Source organism: Hyaena hyaena, unplaced genomic scaffold (assembly GCF_003009895.1).
Source record: "Hyaena hyaena isolate Hyena2069 unplaced genomic scaffold, ASM300989v1 scaffold_636, whole genome shotgun sequence".
NCBI lineage: Eukaryota > Metazoa > Chordata > Mammalia > Carnivora > Hyaenidae > Hyaena > Hyaena hyaena.
This window is the reverse complement of record NW_024081268.1, coordinates 270,484-294,064: the sequence shown is the minus strand read 5'-3', so window position 1 is coordinate 294,064 and position 23,581 is coordinate 270,484. Positions and strand designations below refer to the sequence as shown.

At 36.9% G+C, this 23,581-nt stretch overlaps 1 pseudogene; it reads left to right on the top strand.

The window, feature by feature from the left end:
• LOC120219643 overlaps window positions 1-23,581 on the top strand; it is a 46,546-nt pseudogene that overhangs the window by 17,211 nt on the left and 5,754 nt on the right.

Sequence of the window (23,581 nt, the reverse complement as noted above, 5' to 3'; positions counted from 1 at the left end):
AAAAAATTGGCTAAAAGGATTTTCAATTATATGAAGAAAAAACTAAATGCCCAAGAATAGCCAAAGGAAATGTTCGAATGTAATTTAATATATAGTTCACAGTAAAAGAAGTATTGAATATGTTTTACAATGATTCAAATGATTCTGAATGTTTGAATTCAAGGTTTCTTAGCTTTCAATATCAAGGGGCGCCTGGGTGGTTCAGTCGGCTAAGCGTCCGACTTCTGCTCAGGTCATGATCTCACAGTTCGTGGGTTTGAGCCCCGCGTCAGGTTCTGAGCTGACAGCTAGCTCAGAGCCTGGAGTCTGCTTCAGATTCTGTGTCTCCGTCTCTCTCTGACCCTCCTCTGCTCACGCTGTCTCTCTCTCTCTCTCAGAAATAAGTAAAACATTGAAAAAAAAACAAAATCAAATTTCTTTGTAAGCAATTATATATGCTCACAAATATGTGACAGTTGTTAAGTTTGTTAATCTGTTTTCTATTCTACTCTTGTTCAATTCTCATAATATGTTTCTTCCTATCACAATTACACTGTGGTGAGTTTTAAATTGGGGGACATAAGACTATGAGAAATAGGTTTGTTTATAGGCTCTAAAAGTAAATAATGCAAAATAATAGAACATTTGAAAATGGTTACTTCCAGTGAATACATAGAATTTGTTTGCTTTCAATGTTTGTATATATGTTTCCTGGGTTTTTTTAAGTTTATTTATTTTGGGAGAGAGAGAGAGAGAGAAAGGGAGAGAAGGAGGGAGAGAGGGGGGGAGAGAGAATCCTAAGCAGGCTCGGTGCTCTCAGCCCAGAGCCTGATACGAGGCTCAAACTCACAAACAATGAGATCATGACCCGAGCTGAAATCAAGAGTTGGATGCTTAACCAAATGAGCCATCCAGGTGCCCCTATATATTTCTTGCTTAAGTGTATGTTACCTGTGGATTTAGTGCCTTTCATGTTAATACGACAAGAAAGAAACTCTCCATTCCCCACCCAGTGAATTTAATCAGATGGGTTTTTTTTCCTCCAACTTCTCCAGTCCATTGATTCTTGTTAGGTTCATGATGGAAATATTTTTCAGTATTTTTCTAATTGGGAAAATGATCCAGACATATTATAAAGATTGAAACAACACAGAAGAGAGGGAGCTGATGTGTCAGATGAAAACATACACTCAAACCACGATGCAAGACAGAAGAGAGAGTTTAAGGCATTCTTAATTCCAAGAATATATTTACTACATACAAAACAAACAAGTCCAGTCTGGAGATAAGTGAAATTCAGATGTGACAGCCTGGTCTCGTTGATTCCATTTCAGTTAACCAACCTGTGCCAATATACTGTGCCAATCTTTGGACCCTGGGCCATATACATAGATATATAGAGACAGATAGCTATTTCCATATATTAGATATTTCTTTTTGGATTGAGAACATGCACTAGACCCCATCTGTCTTTCTCTTATCTCCCTTCTCTTGCATCCACTCCTAGCCTTTTGAAATGTCTACCTCCAATATCTTCAACTCTTTCTTTTTCCTTTCTTCTGCTTAGTCAAAATTTAGGTTTGTCCCCTGATCTGAAAAAAAGTCATCTATTATCTCCATTTCTCCCTATACACCATGGAGACTCTTTCCTCTTTTCAACTGAAAAGCATTTCTATTTTATTTTCCATTCATTTTTCAACTGCTTGCAATCTGGCTTGCTTTCTTAACTCTCCATGGAAATGATTCTGGCATAGTTCACCAGTGACCTCTGTATTTCCAAATTCAATGGAAACAATTAAGTCTTTATTTACTGACCCTTCATGGCACTCTGCTCCCTGACATCACACCCTTCTGGTTCTCATACTTTTGCAGCTCTTTGCCTCTTTCATAACTCCCCCCTTCCCCAACATAAACTCTAAATGTCCATGTTCCTTAGGAGACATTACTTGACAAATCCTTATTGGATAATCTCACCTTTTCAAATGTTTTCAGTGACTACCCTTGTATTGAAATTCCCAAACCTCTTGATTCCACAGAGAGCTCGTCCTCAGCTATGGACTCACATATCCAGTTGCTTACTAGACATTTCCATCGGGGCCTGGCAATGGCATCCCAAATTCAACAGATTCAAAATAAAATTGATTTTATCCTAGGAGTGTTTTTATATGTTCCTGTTTTGATTGGTGGTACTATAATGCACTTAGCTAGAAATCAGGAGTTATCCTTGAAACTTCTTATCTTCCAGTAACTCACTTCTAATCAATTGCTTTATGTGTGTAGATCTTGCCTCTCAAATAATTTTTCTCTTTTCCTTAATACCACAAAGGTATTCAAACTGTCTCCATTGTATACATTATCACCAAAATACAATTCAAAGCACATGCGTCTCCTATTTAAAACCATCAGTGCCTTGGAGCACCTGGGTAGTTCAGTCAATTGAGCTTCTGACTCCTTTTTTTCCTTCTTTTTATATAGTTTTAAGAAAGAGAATTTGAGAAAGAGAAACTGAGCAAGGAAGTGGCAGAGAGAGACACACACACAAAATCTGAAGTAGGCTCCAGGCTCTGAACTGTCAGCTAAGCCACCCAGGCGCCCCAAGCTGACTCTTGATTTTGGCTCAGGTCATGATCACGGTTTGTGAGATGGAGCATGGCATTGGGCTCTGTGCTGACAGCATAGAACCTGCTTGGGATTCTCTCTCTCTCTCTCTCTCTCTCTCTCTCTCTCGCTCGCTCTCTCTCTCTCCCTCTCTCTCTGCCCCTCTGCATGCTCTCTCATTCTCTCTTTCAAAATAAATAAATAAACTTAAAAAAAATAAATCCTTCAGTGCTTCATTGATGTAGACATAAAAAATGCCCAATCTCCTCTTAGAATGTGCACAGGGCTCCTCTGGTTGTCTCCTTCCCCAGCCTTCCCAATGCTATGGTCACAAGAACCCAGGTGCTAGCAAACTCCTCATACACTATGCTATTGTCATTTCTGTTCTTCTTTTTATATCATCGCCTTATTTCGGAATCCTCTTTTACTTCCATCCTTCTTCTATATCTGCCCTTTACCTGGGTAACTCCTATACAAGATGGCTCAGGCCTTATGCGCAAAGCCTTTCTAAGTCCTCTCCGCTATTCTTCCTTCATCCCACTGGGTTAAATACTCTTTATGGATCCTCCTCTTATCAGCATCATCTTTTTACGGATCCTCCAGCACCTCTCCTTATCATCATCTTCATGCCATATGTTACAATTAGCTTTGTGGGCTCATGGGCAGACTGGGTCCAGGTTGGCACCTGTGTAATCCCAGTTCTTAGCACAGTGGCTGCCATATGACTGGATTCAATACATATCTTGAATGGACAAATGCATGGTATCTCTTACTAGATTTCAGTCAGTGAGTGCCAACTAAACGGAAAGTAGCACAGGCACTGTCGCCAAGGATATACTGTTCCTTCCAGTTTTCTGATTTTCACCTCTTTGATTGTATTAAGATCCAAGAACATTTGAAAATGTTTTGAAAATGAATTAACAATACACTGAAAACTAATGAACAATACACTGGGTACATATTTGTTTAACAATGTTTGCGTGTCAGTTGGTGTGGTAATTGTTTCCCCCATTACTCTGGTACACATCCAAAGAGGAGGTTATATCCATTGTTTTATTTAACCATGTTTACACATTCCTGTTCCTTTACCTTGTAGACGTTTCCAACAAACTTAGAATGTTCTTGGACATAGGAACAACTATGATACAACCTACCACAAAATTAGCCATGACTGGACAGGATCTAATAATATCCATTACATGTTTATTTTACATTTTACTATTTATTTGTGCTCTGCTAGACCTGAGCCAAGTCTTCAATAATTTGCTTAAATGATTGGCTAGAGTAAGTTGAGTCATGCCTGAGCTTCATACTGGTAAAGAAAACAAATGGAGATATATTGACAGCTACATTTCACATGTGGTTAAAAATAATTGCAGAACTAAAAATTAGGGAATGATTTAAAGAAAGCATTTTAGGGGGCGCCTGGGCGGCTTAGTCGGTTAAGCGCCCGACTTTCGCTTAGGTCATGATCTCGCGGTTTGTGGGTTCGAGCCCCGCGTCGGGCTCTGTGCTGACTGCCAGCTCAGAGCCTGGAGCCTGTTTCAGTCTGTGACTCCTTCTCTCTCTGACCCTCCCCTGCTCACGCTGTCTCTCTCTCTCTCTCCTAGAAATAAATAAAAATATTAAAAAAAAAAAGAAATCATTTTATATGAACCATATCATTAAATTCAGAAAAATATGAGTTTTTGGAATATGCTCTTGATATTCCTGATGACTCTGACTACCTCGAACTAGAATAAACTCTTCACTTTCTCATACCAGCGGGTGGGTGTGAAATCACGTCATCATGCTTTTCAGTCAAGAAAATGGGTGTAATCCCTCTGCTGCTCTCTTAGATCTACAATCTCTTAATAATATTATGATTTGTGACTATGCTGGATGCCATCGCTGGGAGATGCAATTTCACTTTTAGTTCTGTACACCCACAGAAATTTTGTGCTACCATCTAAAGATCTTAGCATTACTATGTACACAGATTCCTGTCACATTCTGTCTCCTTGATGTTCTATCCATCCCAACATATACTTTTCTAAAAACAGACTTATTTAGGTAGATTTTTCATAGCATAAAAGTCACCCTTTCAAAGTGTGCTGCTTGGTGGTTTTTGATACATTCAGAGTTGTGCAACTGTCACCACCGAGCAGAGATAATAAGCCCCAAACACAACATTCTGGCTATCATCCCAGACTGTCCCTACTCTTATGTTCCTGGGCTGCTAACTCTTAAATTCCATCTCCATCTGTTTCCTCACCTTTGATCCTTTTTCTCATTTAACACTTGCTTCTACCCTAGAGACCTGGCATTTGTATTTTGTATCTCATTTCTGACAGTCATTAAGGACTTTGATTTGGAATGCTCTCCAGCTCCCTCTCACCAGTTACTTCTGGGAGTTCTCTTGTTTTAGCTGTTCTTTACAAATCTATCCATGCATACACCCCCACCCCAACCACTCCAGCCAGTTAACTGTTTCCCAGAAGAGGGTCATTCAAACATTTTGCTTCCAAGGTTTGTTTCTTGGGACTCGTCTCTTGATGAAGCTATAGCAACATGAATGAGCTCAGAATCTCTCATATATGGCTTGTGAATCAAGAGGTGAAAGAAAAATAGGGATCTTGTGTAGGAGAAATTTAGGGCACACTTTCAGAAACTTGGAATTGCTTCAAAATGAGGCACATGAAGATATGAAGTACATTACAGTGAGGCACAGATGAATTGCCTGTGGGTCTTAATTCTAGATTACCCCTCAAGAATTTGCATGGATATATACTGGTGATTCTTAGCATGGAATGAATCACATCTCAGAGTCCATATTGGAGATGAGAGGGGGTCTTCAGGAAGCCCTTACAGTTGTCACTTTGATAGGGACATTGCTGATATTGAAAGGTCAGGGGCTAGAGATGCTAAACCTCCTCCATGCAAATGGCAATCCTGCACAAAGAATGGTTGCGGTGTCCTGAATGACTTTGAATGCCTAATGGGGGGCATGACAACAATATGTATTTAATTATCAAGTGTATCAAGTGTGTCATTAGTCTGATAGGTTGAAGACTACAGACTTACACCATCAGATCGCTGCGATTCTACTACCTGTGGCCTTACAACCTGCCCTAACCAGTGACTTGGGCCACAAACTCTGCCCTGTCCTCCTGGCAATGCTCTGAACATCAACTGAGTCCTGCCGGGGAGATTTCTCTTTACCTTTCTCTCAGAAGAAACTGGTTATGTGGCCCAGGAACAGCTATGGTCAGACAGTTGTCCAAGCACCTCCTGAGCTAGCAAGTGAGTTTCTGTGCAGCTAGAGAGTAGGAGCATGGACTCTGGACCCAGATCACCTACTTCTGAACTCCAGCTTTGCAACTTACAAACTATGAGTCCTTGAGGAATTCACAAAACTTCCTCTTGCCTCAGTTTCTTCCTCTGTAAAGAAGAGGTAATACTGGTACCTGTTCTAGAGGTTTGTTGGAGGATTAAATGTTCAATAAATATAAACTGGTTGTAAGAGCATCTAGTATAAAGGAATGTGTTAACTATTGTTATTCAGGAGCCTATATCACTGATGAGTTATCCTGGAATAGGAAGTGCAAATGCCACGTCAATTCTCATCATTAGATTTGTGACTTTGGGCATTCCATTTCATCCATCTGACCTTGTATTTCTCATTGGTAAAATGAGATGAATAATTCATGCCCCCGTTATCCAACAATGACTTAAGGTCTGTCTTGTAAAGGCTGGAGGCACACAGCAGCAAGCATCACATAATGCACATGGGAACTCGCAGATGTCAGCAGGAGGATGAGTCTTCTGTTTTTGCAATTTCATAGAGGAGGGTGCTTGGACAGCAGGACTGGGTACTGGCAGAGGTACTCGCCCTCTGCTGCTCTCTCTTTTGAATGGAGAGAACATTACAGTGATCTTGTTCAGGGAATAGATACCTTGAACCTTGGTGCCAATTTCTTAAAGATCTACTGGAAAATCCAGCTCTCTGGGACCTGGAGACAATGAAGAGAGGTCCACAGACAGGAACCGGTACTCCTGTTTTTCTATACAGCAGTGATAGGGAAAACATAGATAGATTTTTAAAGCTGTTAAGCACTATGTACATTAAATGTATCTATGAATATCAAAAAGTAATGGTGAAAGATTACTATGAAGAATACAATATGTGGAATATATAATGTTCATGACATTATGTTTTTTAATCCTAAATACATAACTTTCATTTAAATGAGAAATATTTCTGATCTTAAAATGATCTTCATGGTTAATCTAACTTATGCTTGGCAGCTCAAGCTGAGATGAGGAATGAAACTGATGGCCAAGAGGGGCAAAAATAAAGATGAGCAAAAAAATTGTTTTAATTAGTGTAATTCTTGTTCTGAAACTAATAGCAAGATTTTAAATCATTAATTTTTATAAGTCTTATTTAATAATACATGTAGTTATTTGCAGATTCATGGGGATAAAATTCACACATGTAATTCATGTGATTCTGGAACCTGCACTGGAAGTTTAATTTGCATGATGACATTTCAGTGAGGAAACTGAAAATAACTTACCCCAAATCCAGTAACTGATAAGTGATGGAGCCAGAACTCAGATCTACATTTATTACCTTCTGAAGCTTGTGGTTCCCTGTACCAGACAGAAATGGGGAATACCTCGCTTGCTTCAATATTTAGAGCAACAGTGCCCTCTGGCCAGGACTGGCTTCCAGGGCCTCGGAGTAAGGGCGATTGTACAGGGCACCACATGTGGTTTAAAGCCTACTGTTGCCTCCTTGAAATTCTTAATAATTGTAATCAAGGGACCTAGCACTTTCAGTTTGTCCTGGGCCCAGAATTATGTAGTCGGTCCTGCTTCTGGAAAAGTCCTGGACAGCTCTTTAAAGAGTCTTCATGTTTGCAATGAGTGTCATAAAATCGAGACTTATCAACCAGCAAAATTGTTCCTGGATATCTTTGGGACTGATTCATTTCCTTTCATTTTGGTAAAACAGCTTCACCTCTCAGACCTCAGTTTTCTCTTTTCTGAGGACGGTACTCATTGACCCTGAACGTGCTCATTTGTTGCAAAAGTGTTCTCCACCCGTGGTGATGCTTCTGGAATTCTCCAAAGAAAGACACCCCACCGGTTCTTTCTATAGTTGCCTAGAATGGTCTTTTGGCTTGAGCGCATCACAGGACTTGAGACAAATGTAACTTGCTCTAGTTTCCTGAAGGGATATTTTGGCCCTTCTCAGCAGTTATCTTCAAAATACAAAAGCTGAGAGACAGGGAGAGAGAGAGAAACTTTAACGTGGTTTCTGGTCTGTCTTCTACCCAGAAAGAGTGTATTAATCGCTCAGTGTGTTCCTACAGCACCCGATATATACCTTGTTAACTGCCTTCATCACCAGGGACAGGTTTAACTGTGTTTCTCCTTTAATGGACTACTTTAAGTAGTAAAACACATTTTTGTTCATTTTCTAAATCTTTTAAATCTATTGAAGCACCAATATTTAACAATATTTTAATGAAGTGTTCGGTGAAATGAAACAAATTGCCAAATTTCCCCCCATATTTCATGACTTTGGCAATTACATATTTCAATCTCAATTACTTGTTTTTCAGATGAGTTTATGTGAAAAATTCTCCCCTCCGAAAACTTAATGAATCCCCAAAATGGATGTGTAAGGGCTTCATTACCTTAAAGCAATGTTTCCAATTGGTTTCTGCCTCTGCTGCCTCTGGGTTTTATTTTCCCAACATGATTTACATAATCTTTTAGCTAAAGAGAAAAATGAGCCACTGATTAACGTCTTATCATAAGACAAAGTGAATTACTATTAGCATAAATCCTTCTTCAACATTTGACAGCATTTGACAAAAAGTACTGCTAATTATCTAGCCAATGCTAGCTATGAATATATTCCAACTAGAATTGGAATATGGCACTTACATATTAAATAAGAGTATCTCTTAAAAGACAGTGTGATTGAGGTCACCTTCCTTGTAGAAGGGGAATATTTTTGTACACCAGAATACGTAATTTTCAAAAGTGATAGGATCAGGGTCAAAAGTCATCAATCAAAATCCTGTGAATCTTTAAAAAATTTAAGAGGTAATAGTAATACTAATCTGACAGCGTTCTTTCAGGAAATAAAGCAAGATCCCCATGCTGCTCTGCTAGGACTGCTATAACAAAATACCACAGACTGGATGGTTTAAACAATAGAAACTTATTTTCTTACAGTTCTGGACGCTAAAATTTCAAGATCTGGGTGTCCTCAGCGTTGGTTTCTTTTCAACAAAAATTTTTAAAATGTTTATTTATTTTTGAGAGAGAGAGAGACAGAGCAGGAGTAGAATAGGGCAAAGACAGAGAGGGAGATACAGGCTGGTAGCACAGAGCCCGATGCAGGGCTCAAGCTCAAGAACAGTCAGATCATGATCTGAGCCAAAGTGGGATGTGGGACGCTTAACCGACTGAGCCCCTCAGGCGCCCTCTTCACAGCTGGTTTCTGATGAGAACTTTCTTCCTGGCTTATAGATAGCTACCTTCTCTCTGTGTCCTCACCTGGGTTTTCTTCTGTGCATATGTGGAAAGATCTCTAATCTCATGTATCTCTTTATTTTTATAACACACCAGTCTTCCTGGATTAGGGCTCCACCCCTATTACCTCCTAACCGTAATTACCTCTCTAAAGGCCCTAACTCTGGGGCACCTGTGTGGCTCAGCTGTTAGGTTAGGTGTCCGACTCTTGATAGTGGCTCAGGTCATGACCTCATGGTTTCTGAGATCAAGCCCCATGTCAGGTTCTGCGCTTACAGTACAGAGCCTGCTTGGGATTCTCTCTCCCTCACTCTCTGCCTCTCCCCCATGTGCACACAAGCTCTCTCTAAAAATAGATAAATAAATGTAAAAAAAAAAAAAAGACCCTATTTCAATTGCAGTCAGGGGGCGGGGGGAGGGGGGGGTTAGGACTTCAACATATGAATTTTGCAGGGGCACAGTTTGGTTCATAACAATCCCTAACTTGTTTGATGAAGTCAGAACATAGGTAAGTTGGGGTCAGCTTGCACAGGGTCACAAGAACCAACTGTGAGCATCTCTTCCTAACTCTGTACTCACTGACTTAAAATCTGCTTAAGCAGGGGTATTGACACCATCAAAATCATCAACCACTACCATTAAGCATCATTTAAGATATATTATCACTGAATCCATAATCGTATATAATAATCACCATTGTATAACAACAAAAATAAATAATAATGCTAACAAATGTTGCATGTATACCTATTAGCGAAACATTAAACATTTGGAGACTGCAAAACAAATAAAATCTTATATGTATTCTCTCTGACTAAATTTATTTTGAAGATTGTGTTCCACTTGATTAATGAAATGGATTTTGTAAGTAAAACAAATGCATTGGCTTCTCCCAGTATTTAATTGTGAAAATTTTCAAATATGCAGAAAAGTTGAAATACATTACATCAAACACTCATATACTCATTATCTAGGTTTTACAATAAACATTTTACTATAGTTACTTCATCATACACCCGTCCATCTATTCCTCCACCCACGTATCAAAGCTTAATTTTTTTAAAGTACGTCATAGTAAGTGGAAAACACCAATACACTTCTACTAGACACTTCAGCATGCCTATGATTAACTGTTATCCAATATGTGTACTGGGTTCCTCTTTTTCTTGAAAGGTAAATTTCTATCTGGTAAAATATAGAAATCTTAAGTGTACCATATGTTGAGTTCTTACAAATATATTCACTTGCATAACCTAGACCATTATCAAGATACTGAACATTAGCCTCAGCATTGAAAGCTTCCTCAGGCCCCTTCCAAGTAGAGTCGCACCCCACGCTTTACTGGCAACAAGTGTTCTGATTTTTTTCTTACCACAGAAATTTGTTGCCTATCAAATTATTGATTTGGTAAATGGAATCATACAGTATGTACTCTAGGTATGGAGCTTTTTTCCTTTCATTCAGCAGAGTATTTTTGAGATTAGTCTATGCTGTTGTATGTACCAGTAGTTCATTCTTTTTATTACTATGAAGTGTTCTATTGTTTGAATATAGTACAATTCTTTATCCATTATCTTCTCATAGAAACTCAAGCTCTTTCCAGGCTTTAGCTATTATGAATAAAACTCTCTAAACTTTTTTGTACTAGTGTTTGTGGACATATGTTTTCATTTCTCTTGGATAAACACTTAGGAATTGAATTACTATGTCAAAAAATAAACATATGCTTAGTTTCATAAAAAAAAATTGCCAGAGCTTTTTCCAGTGTGGTTGTACCATATTATATTCCCATCAATAATGTATGAGAGGTATAACTACTCTACATTCTCTCCAACAGTTAGGTCATTAGTTAACCCATTCTTTTTTGTTTTAACCTTTCTGATGAGATGTCTGAGTATCTTTTCATGATTTTAATTGACATTTTCCTGTCACAAGCAATATTGAATATTTTTATGTGCTTATTGAACATTGTACTTCTTGGCCAAATGTCTGTTGAAATATTTTGCTCACTTTAATCAACTTTTTGTCATTTAATTATTAACTTTTAAAGGGTTTTTAAAATATATTGTGGATAGCATTCTTCTATCAGGCACGTTTGTAAATATTTTTTCTCTCTCTGAGTAACCTATACATTTTTAAAAATGTCTTTTAATGACAGAAGCTTTTGCTTTTCATGAAGTCTAATTTATTTTCTGCTTTTATGTTTATTGCTGCAAAATCTTTACTTAGGTCCAAATTACAAAGATACTATACTATGCTTATGTTTTAAGCTTAATAGATTTAGCTAATACACTTTAGTTTATGATATAGCTTGAGTTACTTTATGTGTATAGTATTAGACAGTCATTGAGGCTAATTATTCCCATATGGATATTTATTTGTTCCAGACCATTTGTTGAAGATTTTCCTATCCTCTTTGGATTCTTTTGGCACCTTGTCAAAACTTAATTTACCGCCAATAAATGGATGTATTTCTTCATTCTCTATTCTGTTGGACTCATCTGTTTATCAGTCCTATGTTAGTTTCATGTTATCTTGTTTACCACAGCTTTACAGTAAGTCTTAAAGTTAGCAAATATAAGTTCTCCAGATTTGTTCTTTATAAAGATTACTTTTGATATTCTAAAGCATTTGTGCTTCCACATAAACATTAAAAACAATTTCTACCAGGGGCACGTGGGTGGCTCAGTTGGTTGAGCATCCAACTTCAGCTCAGGTAATGATCTCACAGTTTGTGAGTTCGAGCCTCACATCAGGCTGCTGGTGTCTTGGAGCCTGGGGCCTGCTTCAGACTCTGTGTCTCCCTCTCTCTCTCTTTGTCCCTCTCCCACTTGTGCCTGACTCTGTCTCTCAAAAATAAATAAATGTAAAAAAATCAACTTCTACTGAAGCACCTGGTGGAATTGTGTTGGAATTGAACTGAATCTATAGACCAATTTGGAGTGCATTGATATCTTAATGATTTTAAGTCTTCAAAATCAATAAATTTCATTATGTGGACTCTAATTATTTAGGTCTCCTTTTTTAACTTTCATCATTGTATTATAGTTTTCAGTACAAATGTCCTTTATATCCTTTGAGAAATTATTTCCAAACATTTTATGATTTTTGATGCCAATATAAATAGAATTTTTTCTATAATTTCACTTTCCAATTTATTCTGCTATTAGTGCATATAAATGCAATTGACTTTTAGTTTATGCTGTGACCTTGCTAGTTCATTTATTATTCTGGAATCTTAAATGTACTTTCCTTAGTTTTTTCTATGTTAAAAATTACATCATATACAGATAGAGACAGGTTTATTTGTTTTTGGGTTTTAGGTCTTTTAAATATTTTATTGCCTAAGAGCAATCAATTAGGACCTCCAGCACAAGATTCAGTAGAAATGGTGGGAGTGGGCATCCTGGTTTTTACAGAACATAGTGGAAAAGTACTAAATATTTCAGCTTTAAGTAGCTTCTTTGATGCCACTTGTCAGATTAAGAAAGTTTTACTACTCCTATTTTGTTGAGAGTTATCATGAATAAACTTTGAATTTTGCCAAATGTTTTTTTTTAATCTATTGAAATGATCATACTGACTTTGTCTTTTATTGTTAATGTGGTGAATTACATTGGTTGACTTATGAATGTCCAACCAGCCTTGCCTTCTTAGAATGCCTCCATTGATCAAGATGTATTCTTCTGCTCTCTAAATCACTGGAGTTGACTTCTCAGTATCTTGTTAAAAATCTTGTGACTTAGTTTATGAGAAATATTGGTTTAGAGTGTTCTATTTTTGGTAATATTTTTGTCAGGTTTCAAATCTAAAGTTATATTGGCTTTATAAAACCAATTGTAAAATGTGCAGCCCCTCTGGAAAACAGTGTGGAGGTTCCTCAAAAAATTAACAGTAGAACTCCCCTATGACCCAGCAATAGCACCGCTAGGAATTTACCCAAGGGATTTGGGAGTGCTGATGCATAGGGGCACATGTCCCCCAATGTTCATAGCAGCACTCTCAACAGTAGCCAAAACATGGAAAGAACCTAAGTATCCATCAACGGAAGAATGGATCAAGAAGATGTGGTTTATCTATACAATGGAATACTACATGGCAATGAGAAAGAATGAAATCTGGCCATGTGTAGCAACATGGATGGACCTTGAGGGTGTTATGCTGAGCGAAATAAGTCAGGCAGAGAAGGACAAGGGGATGATGGGCATGGAGGAGGGCACTTGTGGGTATGAGCACTGGGTGTTATATGGAAACCAACTTGACAATAAACTATTTTAAAAAAAAGAAACTTTTAGGAAATTAAACAAAAAACCAATTGTAGAGTTTCTCTTTTCTCTATTTTCTCAAAGAGTTTTTTTAACATTGGTGTTATTTCTTTCTTAAGTATTTAATAGAATTAATCAGTGAACCATCTTAACCTAGAGATTTCCTCATGGAAAGATTTCAGTAAGAAATTCAATTCCAGTATTATACACAGGCCATACACATTTTCCATTATATCCTGCATTAGTTTTGTGAAATTGCATTGTTATATTTTAAGAAATTTATCTACTTTATCTCATTTATTCAATTACCGATAATCATAGTTTACTTTTTCTTTTTCTTCATGGTAAGTCTAGGTAGATTTATTAATTTTGTTGATGCTTTCCATTTATATTTATATTTCATTGAGTTCTGATCTACTTTCTTTCTTATGCATACTTTGAGTTTTCACTTCCTTAGGTGGGGTCTTAAATGGTTCCCTCTAAAGAAATTTTCTAATATAAATAGCTTAAGATATAAATTTTCCTGAAAGCAATAATTTAGGTGTACTATACAAATTTTGTTATGTTGTATTGTTATAATTCATTATTATTTCTCTTTTGATTTCTTCTTTCATCCATAGAGTATTTTGAAATATGGTGTTTAAATTTTCAAATTTTGCCAGTTTAATATTTTATTACTAATTTATACTTTAATCCAATAATGGCCAGATGTATACTCTATGATTTCAATTCTTTTAAGTTTACTGAGACTTGTTTTATAGCCCAGGATATGATATATCTTAGTGAATATATCATTTATAATTGAAAAGAACATGAATTCTGTAGTTCTTGGGAAATATCAATTAGGTTAAATTAGTTAATAGTGCTATTCAAATCTTGGTTACTTATCTATTTATTTCTCTATGATCTATTGTTCTCATTTTTCTATCAATTACTGAGAGACAGGTTTTTTAATCTTCAACTATGATCGTGGATTGTCCATTTCTTCTTTCAATTCTTTCAAATTTTTCTTGAATCATGACACTGTTTTTAGTGAAGCTGGTTTTGGCTGTTTTACACTGAAGATTGCTATATATTTCTATATTGTATCTTTATTCAAGATATAGTGGAATATTTTATTACTATGACATGTCTTTATTTATCTTTGCAAATACATTTTACTTAATTAAAGACAACTTTTTGTGATACTGATATAGCTTCTCCAGCCTTCTTATATTTACTGTTTGCTTGGTATATTTTTCCATTCATTAACTTCAGTCTTTCTGTATCTTTATTTTATTTTTAAGTTTTTATTTAAATTGCAGTTAACATATAGTGTAATATTAGTTTCAGGTGCACAATGTAGAGATTCAACACTTCCATACAACAACCAGTACTGATCACAAGTGCACTCCTTAATCCTCATCAACTATATAACCAATCCCCCCATTAACATCCCTTCTGGTAACTATCAGTTTGTTCACTGTATTTAAAAAGAGTTTGTTTTCTGATTTGCCTCTCTTTCCCTCTTCTTTTCCCCTTTGCTCATGTTTTGTTTCTTAAATTACATATACAAGTGAAATCATATGGTATTTGTCTTTCTTTGACTAACATTTCATTTAGCACAATACTCCCTAGCTCCATTCTTCTTGCTGCAAATGGCAAGACTTCATTCTTTTTTATGGCTGAGTAATATTCATATTATTGAATATACATATATATATATACACCACATCTTCTTTATCCATTCATCTATTGATGAACACTTAGGCTGTTTTCATTATTTGGCAAGTGTAGATAATGCTGCTATAAACACCAGGGTGCATGTATCCCATTGAGTTAGTATTTCTGTATTCTTTGGGTAAATACCTAGTACTGCAATTGCTGGATCCTAGGGTATTTCTATTTTTAGCTTTTTGAGGAAACTCCGTATTGTTTTTCAGAGTGGCTGTACCAATCTTCATTCCCACCAGTAGCGCAAGAGGGTTCCCCTTTCTTCATATCCTTGCCAACACCTACTGTTTCTTTTGTTGTTGATTTTAACCATCTGACAGGCATGAGGTGATATCTCATTGTGGTTTTGACTTTCATGACTTGCATGACCCTGATGATCAGTGTTGTTGAGCATCTTTTCATGTGTCTGTTGGCCATCTCTATGTCTTCTTGGAAATATGTCTGTTTATGTCTACTGTTCATGTTTAATTGGATTATTCATTTTTTGGGTGTTGAGTGTTATAAGTTCTTTATATATTTTGGATACTCTTTATCAGATATGTCATTTGCAAATCTCTTCTCCAATTCCATAGGTTGCTGCCTTTTAATTTTATTGATTGTTTCCTTCACTATGCAGAAGGTTTTATTTTTATGAAGTTCCAATAGTTTATTTTTGCTTTTGTTTTCCTTGCCTCAGGAGACATGCCCAGAAGGAAGTTGCTATCGCCAGTGTCAAAGAAGTTATTTGCTATGTTGCTATGCTAGGATTTTTATGGTTTCAGGTCTCAAATTCAGGTCTTCAATCCATTTTAAATTTATTTTTGTGTGTGGTATAAGAAAGTGGTCCATTTTCATTCTTTTGCATGTTGGTGTCCAGTTTTCCCAACACCATTTGTTGAAGAGACATTCTTTTTTCCACTGTATATTCTTCCTTGTCTTGTTGAAGATCAATGAACCATATAATAATGGTTTCATTCTGTATTTTCTCTTCTGTTCCATTGATCTATGTGTTTATTTATGTGCCAGTATCATAGTATTTTGATTACAACAGCTTTGTAATATAACTTGAAGCCTGTAATTATGATGATTCCAGCTTTGCTTTGCTTTGTCAAGGTTGCTTTGACTATTCCAGGTGTTTTGTAGTTTTTGTATCTTTATTTTAAAAATTTAAAAAAAAATTTTTTTTAATGTTTTATTTATTTTTAGGAGAGAGAGAGAGACAGCGTGAGCAGGGGAGGGTCAGAGAGAGAGGGAGTCACAGGCTGAAACAGGCTCCAGGCTCTGAACTGGCAGTCAGCACAGAGCCCGACGCGGGGCTCGAACCCACGAACCGCGNCTCTCCCCGACCCTGACTTCTCATCCTCCCAAAGTCTTCATCCTTTCTGTAACACCTGTACTGACCTTTTCTCCTGGACTCGGTTCATCTTTCTGCTGCGCTTCCATACTCATTCCATTAGCACACTACACACTTGGATTCCATTAATTTAATCATCTGTTCTTTTGGAGAGAGAGAGAGACAGCGTGAGCAGGGGAGGGTCAGAGAGAGAGGGAGTCACAGGCTGAAACAGGCTCCAGGCTCTGAACTGGCAGTCAGCACAGAGCCCGACGCGGGGCTCGAACCCACGAACCGCGAGATCATGACCTAAGCGAAAGTCGGACGCATAACCGACTAAGCCACCCAGGCGCCCCTATTTTTTAAAATTTTTAATAAGGAATTTTAAAAAAAAATTTTAATATTTATTTTTAAGAGAGAGACAGAGAGCTAGTGGAGGAGTATCAGAAGAGAGGGAGACATAGAATCCAAAGCAGTGTCCCGGCTCTGAGCTGTTAGCACAGAGACTGATGTGGGGCTCAAACCCAGGATCCATGAGATCATGACCTGAGCTGAAGTTGGACGTTTAACTGACTGAACAACTCAGGAGCCCCTTGTATCTTTATTTTAAAGTGTAACACCAATATGTAGTATATAGTCAGTTCTTTTTTTTTTAATCCATACTGAAAATTTCTGGCTTTTAATAAATCTTTAGAATGTTTAGTTATACTCTTACCTAATTTTTAGTGTTTTTTTTTTCTGAGATAATAGCACATATCCTTAACTTTTCACAGCCTATTTGAGCTAATATTATAATATTTCATACTAATGTAGAAACACTAAAACCATGTGAGTCCATTTAATCCTTTTTGTTACAATTATCATATGTACTATCTCTTCTCTGTGTTATAAACTTCTCTGGGGCTATAATTTTTGGTGTAATTATTCGTAAGAATTTAAAGGACTTAAGAGAAAAAGGCCTTTCCATGTGACATTGCCATGATCCTTATTCCTCATGGATATATACGTTTTCAGCTGGTGTAATTTCTCTTCAGCCTGAAAGACTTTCCTTAGCATTTCTTGTAGTCCAGGTGTGATGGTGACAATTTCTACTTTATCTTAAAATATCTTAATGCCATCTTTATTTCTAAAGCATATTTTCACTCAATACAGAATACTAAATAAACAACAGTTTATCCATCACTGTTGAGTTTTGTGAATTCTATACTTGTTCTAGATAGCTGCCCATTGTGGGATATGTAATTAGCAAATTTTTCTCCCAGTCTGTAGCTTATCTTCTTACTTTCTTCACAGAGACTTTTGCAAACCAATATTTTTCAGTTTTGATTAGGTCCAACTTATCAATTTTTTTCTTTATGGGTGGTGATATTGTTGTCAAGTCTAAGAACTCTGCCTAGTCCTAGATCCTAAAAATTTTCTCCATTTTCCTAAAAATTTTATAGTTTCTCATTTTCACATTAAAATATCTGACCCATTTTGAAATATTTTTGTGTAAAGTAAGAGGTTTATTTTGAGATTTATATTTTTGCCTACAGACGTCTAACTGCTCCGGCAATATTTGTTGAAAAAGCTAGGGGCGTCTGGGTGGCTCAATCAGTTAGTTAAGCGTCTGACTTTGGCTTAGGTCATGATCTCACAGTCCACGAATTTGAGCCCAGTGTCAGGCTCTCTGCTGATAGCCTCAGATTCTGTGTCTCTCTCTCTTTCTGCCCCTCCCCTGCTTATACTCTGACTCTCTGTTTCAAAAATAAACATTAAGAAAAGCTATTCTTCCTCAGTTGAACTTTATTTTTGCACCTTTGTAAAAAAAAAATCAGTTGAACAAATTTGTGTGGATCTATTTTTGGACTCTGTATTCTGTTCCATTTATGTATGTGACTGCCTCCACCAATACTACATAGTCCTCATTAGTATAGCCACATATTAGGCCTTAACATTGGGTAGAGGGATTTCTACCTTTGTTCTTTTTCAGAATTTTTTTTAGCTATTCTAACGCCTCTGCCATGCTCACGTCAGCAGCACATATACTAAAACAGGGCCTCTGCTTTTTTAAAAAAATTTTTTAAATGTTTTATTTATTTTTGAGAGAGAGACAGACAGATGGACAGACAGTGTAAGCAGGGGAGGGTTGGAGAGGGAGACATAGAATCTGAAACAGGCTCCGGGCTCTGAGCTGGCTGTCAGCACAGAGCCTGAGGCGGGGCTCTAACCCACGAACTGTGAAATCATGACCTGAGCTGAAGTCAGACGTCCAACGACTGAGCCACCCAGGCTTCCCCGGCCTCTGCTTTTATATACCAACTTTAGAATAAGCCTGTCTACAAAAAAAGTTTTTTTGGAAACTTAATAGGTATTATATTAAAATTATACATCAGTATGGGAAGAATGCCTTTACTATGTTGATTCTTCCAATACAATAAAACAGTATACCTGTTTATTTATATTTTTCAGTATGCAGATCTTGTGCAAGTTTATGAAATGTATTAATAAAATGTGAGTTATCATTCTGCCTAAAATCAAAGCCTGGAAAAGACTAGCTAGGTCTTATCTTCTTTGGAGTCATTGTAAATGGTATTATATTTCTAATTTTGTTTTCTGCATGCTCGTTCTTAGTATGTACAAATGTTACAGATTTCTATACCATGATCTGTGTCATGTGACCTTACTGCACTCATTCATCAGTCCTAGGAGCTTTGCTTAATTGGTATGTAGATTTATTGGGATTTTTCTTGCAGACACAAATGTCAGCTTCTTGAAACTGTGGATTTATATATTTTGTCAAAATTTGGGAGGATTTTAGCCATTGTTATTTTTTTAATGCTCCTTCAATCCCTTTTTCCTCTCTGATGACAAATATTTTGGTTTTTTTTGTTATTGTCCCATGGGTCCTTGAGTTTCTGTTCATTTTCTTTTCATCAATTTTCTCTTTGTTGTTTGGATTGGGTCAATTACATCAAGTTCATGGATTGCATCCTCTGTCATTTCCACTCTAACACTGACCCCATATAGCATGTTTTTTGTTTGTTTGTTTGTTTGTTTGTTTTTAAATTTCTGTTAGTGTATTCAGCTCTATCACTTCCATTTGGGTCCTTCTATTTCTGTGCTGAGATTTTCTATTTTTTCATCCACTTGATGAGAATCTGTAATTGCTAATGGAATCATTTTTATGATGGTTGTTTTAACATCTTTGTGAGATCATCCCAATATATGATTCATCTTGGTGTTGGTATCAGTTAATTTTCTATCCTCATTCAAGTTGTGATTTTCCTGTAATGAGTGACTTTTAAAAAAGGAGCCAAAATTGGGCATTTTGGCTCCTTTTAAGGAGGCCCTGGGCTCTATTTAATTCTTGTTTGTTTGTTTTAGCAGGCAGTCCCCTGTCTAGCTTTGACCTCAGTCTATGGGCCATGGTTCCAATGACCCTCTAATTTTCAGAACCTATGCAGTGCTATTTTAATGTCTTCTGCTTGTCTTGGTTTGTGACCGGCAGTTGTCACTGGTCCCAGCTGTTGCTGTTTCAAGGAGCTGAAGAGCTTCCCCAGGCTGAGTGACCTCTGCCTATGGAGAAAAGATTCTCTAGTACATGGGAATGTGAACATTTCCCAGTTTGGCTGTAAGTATGATACCGTTTGCCAGTGCTGCCAGCTAAATGATGTTTCTGGGCTGGGGAGAAGTCTTATGCCCTGTGGGGGATAAGAGCACTTCATGGTCTAGAAATATGTGGTGGGATCCCCCTGGTTGACATCCTATAACCATCTGGTGTCTCTGGGAGGGAAGCTCAGTCTCAGGCCTGGCAGGGAAGAACACTTCCTCTGGCTATTTAAAGTCAGTAGCTCTTCCCAATCTGTCCCTTGTGATTCAATCAGTTTCCCCTGGCATTGCAGGTGGGACTCCTGATCAGTCAGGAAGAGAAATTTCCCTACCTGGACCACATTCTGTTCTAGACTGCCATCAAGAAGTGACAGGGTTGGAAATCTTCTTATTTTGGGTGGGAGATTGTAAGATACCTGCTGCTGTACTGTTCTCCCCGTGCTGGGATCCCAAACAAGTTCCTCCTTCTTTACCAACTTTCTGTTATCTTTCGTTGTCTTTTCAGTTACCTCCAGAGTTTACAATGGTATGTTAGTAGGGAAGGGCATGAGAAGACAAATCTATGCCACAAATCTGATACAGATGAGAAGTTACATTTAATTTTTCTAGCACATTTTTATGGCTGCATAGCATGAAATTATAAAGATACGCAATTAACACATTAGTTGAAGTCCTGATGTATCCTATCTTTCAACAGGGTTGCATTCAAAGAAAACATATTTTCAATTCTCATAGCACTTCAAAAATAATGTACTTTTTATAAATGAGTAATCAGTCTTTTATGAAGGATGTGTTATATTTGAGTTACACAGAAAACTTAAAGGTCTTCTAACTTCTATAGTCGTCAACATTTCATTGTTTCTTCAGAAGATACTTTGAACCTGGATTAAGGAGAAAGAAAAAGGAAAGAAGATGAGACAAGGAGGTGAAGGAGAAAAAAAGTCAGAGGAAGAAGATAGGCAGGAAGTAAGTTGGAGGCCTAAAAAAATAGTAAAGAGTTCAGTGGAAAGCTTATGTGAGGCAGATCCATGAGAGATAAGGGAAGGAAGGAAGAGGAAAAATGGCAACAAAATTCACCTGGTGTTATTATAAGAAGAGGGGATTAGGACATAGAGAGAGACACCATATTCGTGCATGCACAGACAGATGACCATGTGAACACAGTGAAAAGGTGGAGGCCATCTGTAAGCCAAGGGGAAAGGCCTCAGAAGAAACCAAACCTGCCAACAGCTTGACCTTGGACCCTGAGCTTCCAGAATTGTGAGGAAATGCAATATTTTTGTTGTTAAGGCCACCCAGTCTGAGGTATTTTCTTATGGCAGCCCTAGCAAACCAAAGCAGTTGCACAACTTTGTAAAGATACTAAATACCACTGAATTGTATACTTTAAATGAGTGAAACTTATTATATAGAAATAAAATCTCAATAAAGTTGTTTCTAGAAAAGTACCATAGGTGATTTCCCTCTCACAGAAATGGTTACAAACTATGGGCTAGACCATGTTAACAAACAGTCCTGACACTTCTGTGCCTGGCCCTGAACTCAATGCTGCTAGGTTTTGGGTTTTATCGCATGCCCAAGGACCTCACTGTCCATTGTGTAAAATTGTTCAAGAATCTGAGAGTGTGATTAGTGTTTGGATGAATCTAAATTTTGAAGGGCCAAAGCAGATAAAATTTCGCAAGCCCTCTTTAAGAAACATACTATAGAATTAGGTATGAAAATGAGTATTGCTTTAAATTTATAAAAGAAATCACAAGTCTTACAAATTGTAAATTTAAAAAAAACTAACAAATGCCACAATCATCCACAAATCCATAGGAAAAAGATATTTTTATTAATTATAAAATTCACAAATCAAATTGCAACTGTTTATGCAAAAGCAACATAGAAAATGGTAAAGAAAGCTCATATGATTGCAATTTGACTTTGTTGGTTTTATAACTTTTCTGTTACTATGTAATTAATTACTACAAATTTAGCAGGTTGAAACAATGTACAGTTATTAACTCCTGCTTAGGGTCTTAAAAGGCTACAGTTATCCTCTGGAAGCTGGACTGCGGGTGAATCTGTTCCCAAGCTTTTTCAGTTTATTGGCATAATCCACTTCTTGACTGCTGTATGACTGAGGTGTCTGTCTGACTGCTTGCTGTCAGCTGAAGGTTATCTGCCATTCTTTGCCACCTGAACTTCTCCCTAGGTTCACTTACAATGTGGCAGCTTCCTTCTTCAAGTCAATGATAGAGAGAAATCTTTCTTTACGGTTTTTCAGCTAAGGTAAGAACGATATCCCATATCTTTATCATATATTGTAACTGAATCAAGGAGGAGACATCTCCTCTCGTTTTTATCTCATTGTTTTAGAGGAAGTCATGGGCCCTGCTTAGCTCCAAGCTGTGATAGGTGTTGTCATAAACTGATGTAATGCAATGTGCTAGAAATTATTCAGTAAAATTATAATTACTTAGGTCAATGACAAGATTATGTATGAGACATACATCACGGCCCATGACAACCTTGTATGCTCTTGTCTGCTGTACTTGTTTGCTCTTTGTGTGAGGGCAAGGTACTGAGAAGTATCAGCCTGAAGTATATATATGAGAGAGACACACAGACTACCTGGAATGTGAATCAGAACATCCTATTTTGTGCCAGGCTTTGGGCAAAAGGAAAAGGAAAACTGTAGTGATTTAAAACAGAAGTGAAAATGGTATGAAAACAGAAGCGAGGTAGAGAGACCATGAATACACAAGAGGTAGGGATTCCATGGATGGGCTGCCCTCATGAGGAGGCCGTCTGCCAATGTCACACACAGACCTATGAATAATGCCACATTCCTGGACATTTTTAAGTCCCCTTGAACAAAGGGAAAGGACCAGAGAATGCTTTGGAAGACTGTGGGTATCAAAAGAGAATGTCATACCTGTCCACGATGTCAAGAAACATTAATTAATACTGGAACTTCAGTTTTCTTATGTATAACATAAATAATACAAAATATTATTATCTGCAAAACAAGATTTTATCTATAAAGTAATACAAAAGCTTCTCCTAATGGTCAAATTCTATGATTGTGTAAATGCTCTCAAAGATTCCTTATTGTACTCTGAAGAAAGCCTGTCACATACTTGAGATGTAGAAAAAACTGAATAATGGATTTTCAACTTAGAACAAGTCTTTGAGAAAACTAATATTGGGGAAAATAATGTTGGAAAATAAAACTGAAGAATATGCAGTTTGTTTACATAAGTACACACAGAAAGAATTATAGTTATTATTTGAATTAAATATCGACAACTAGAAATACGTCACAAATATTCACCAGTAGTGTAGGACAGCATCTATTTGCTCAGTGTGGAAAATGCTAGATTAGACATGTACCCAATACCTAGAAGTAACAAAGCTTTACTTTCTCATTATTTTTCTAAGACATTTATTTCCCACTTAGAGCACTGATTCATTATCTGAAAGCTGTAAACAATGTTTATAGTGTAGTGTCATCTATCTAAATAGAGCTGAGAATCATGGATGCATTAATAATATAAATAATAATAATAGCAGTAAAACATATTTATTTAATCATAACAAA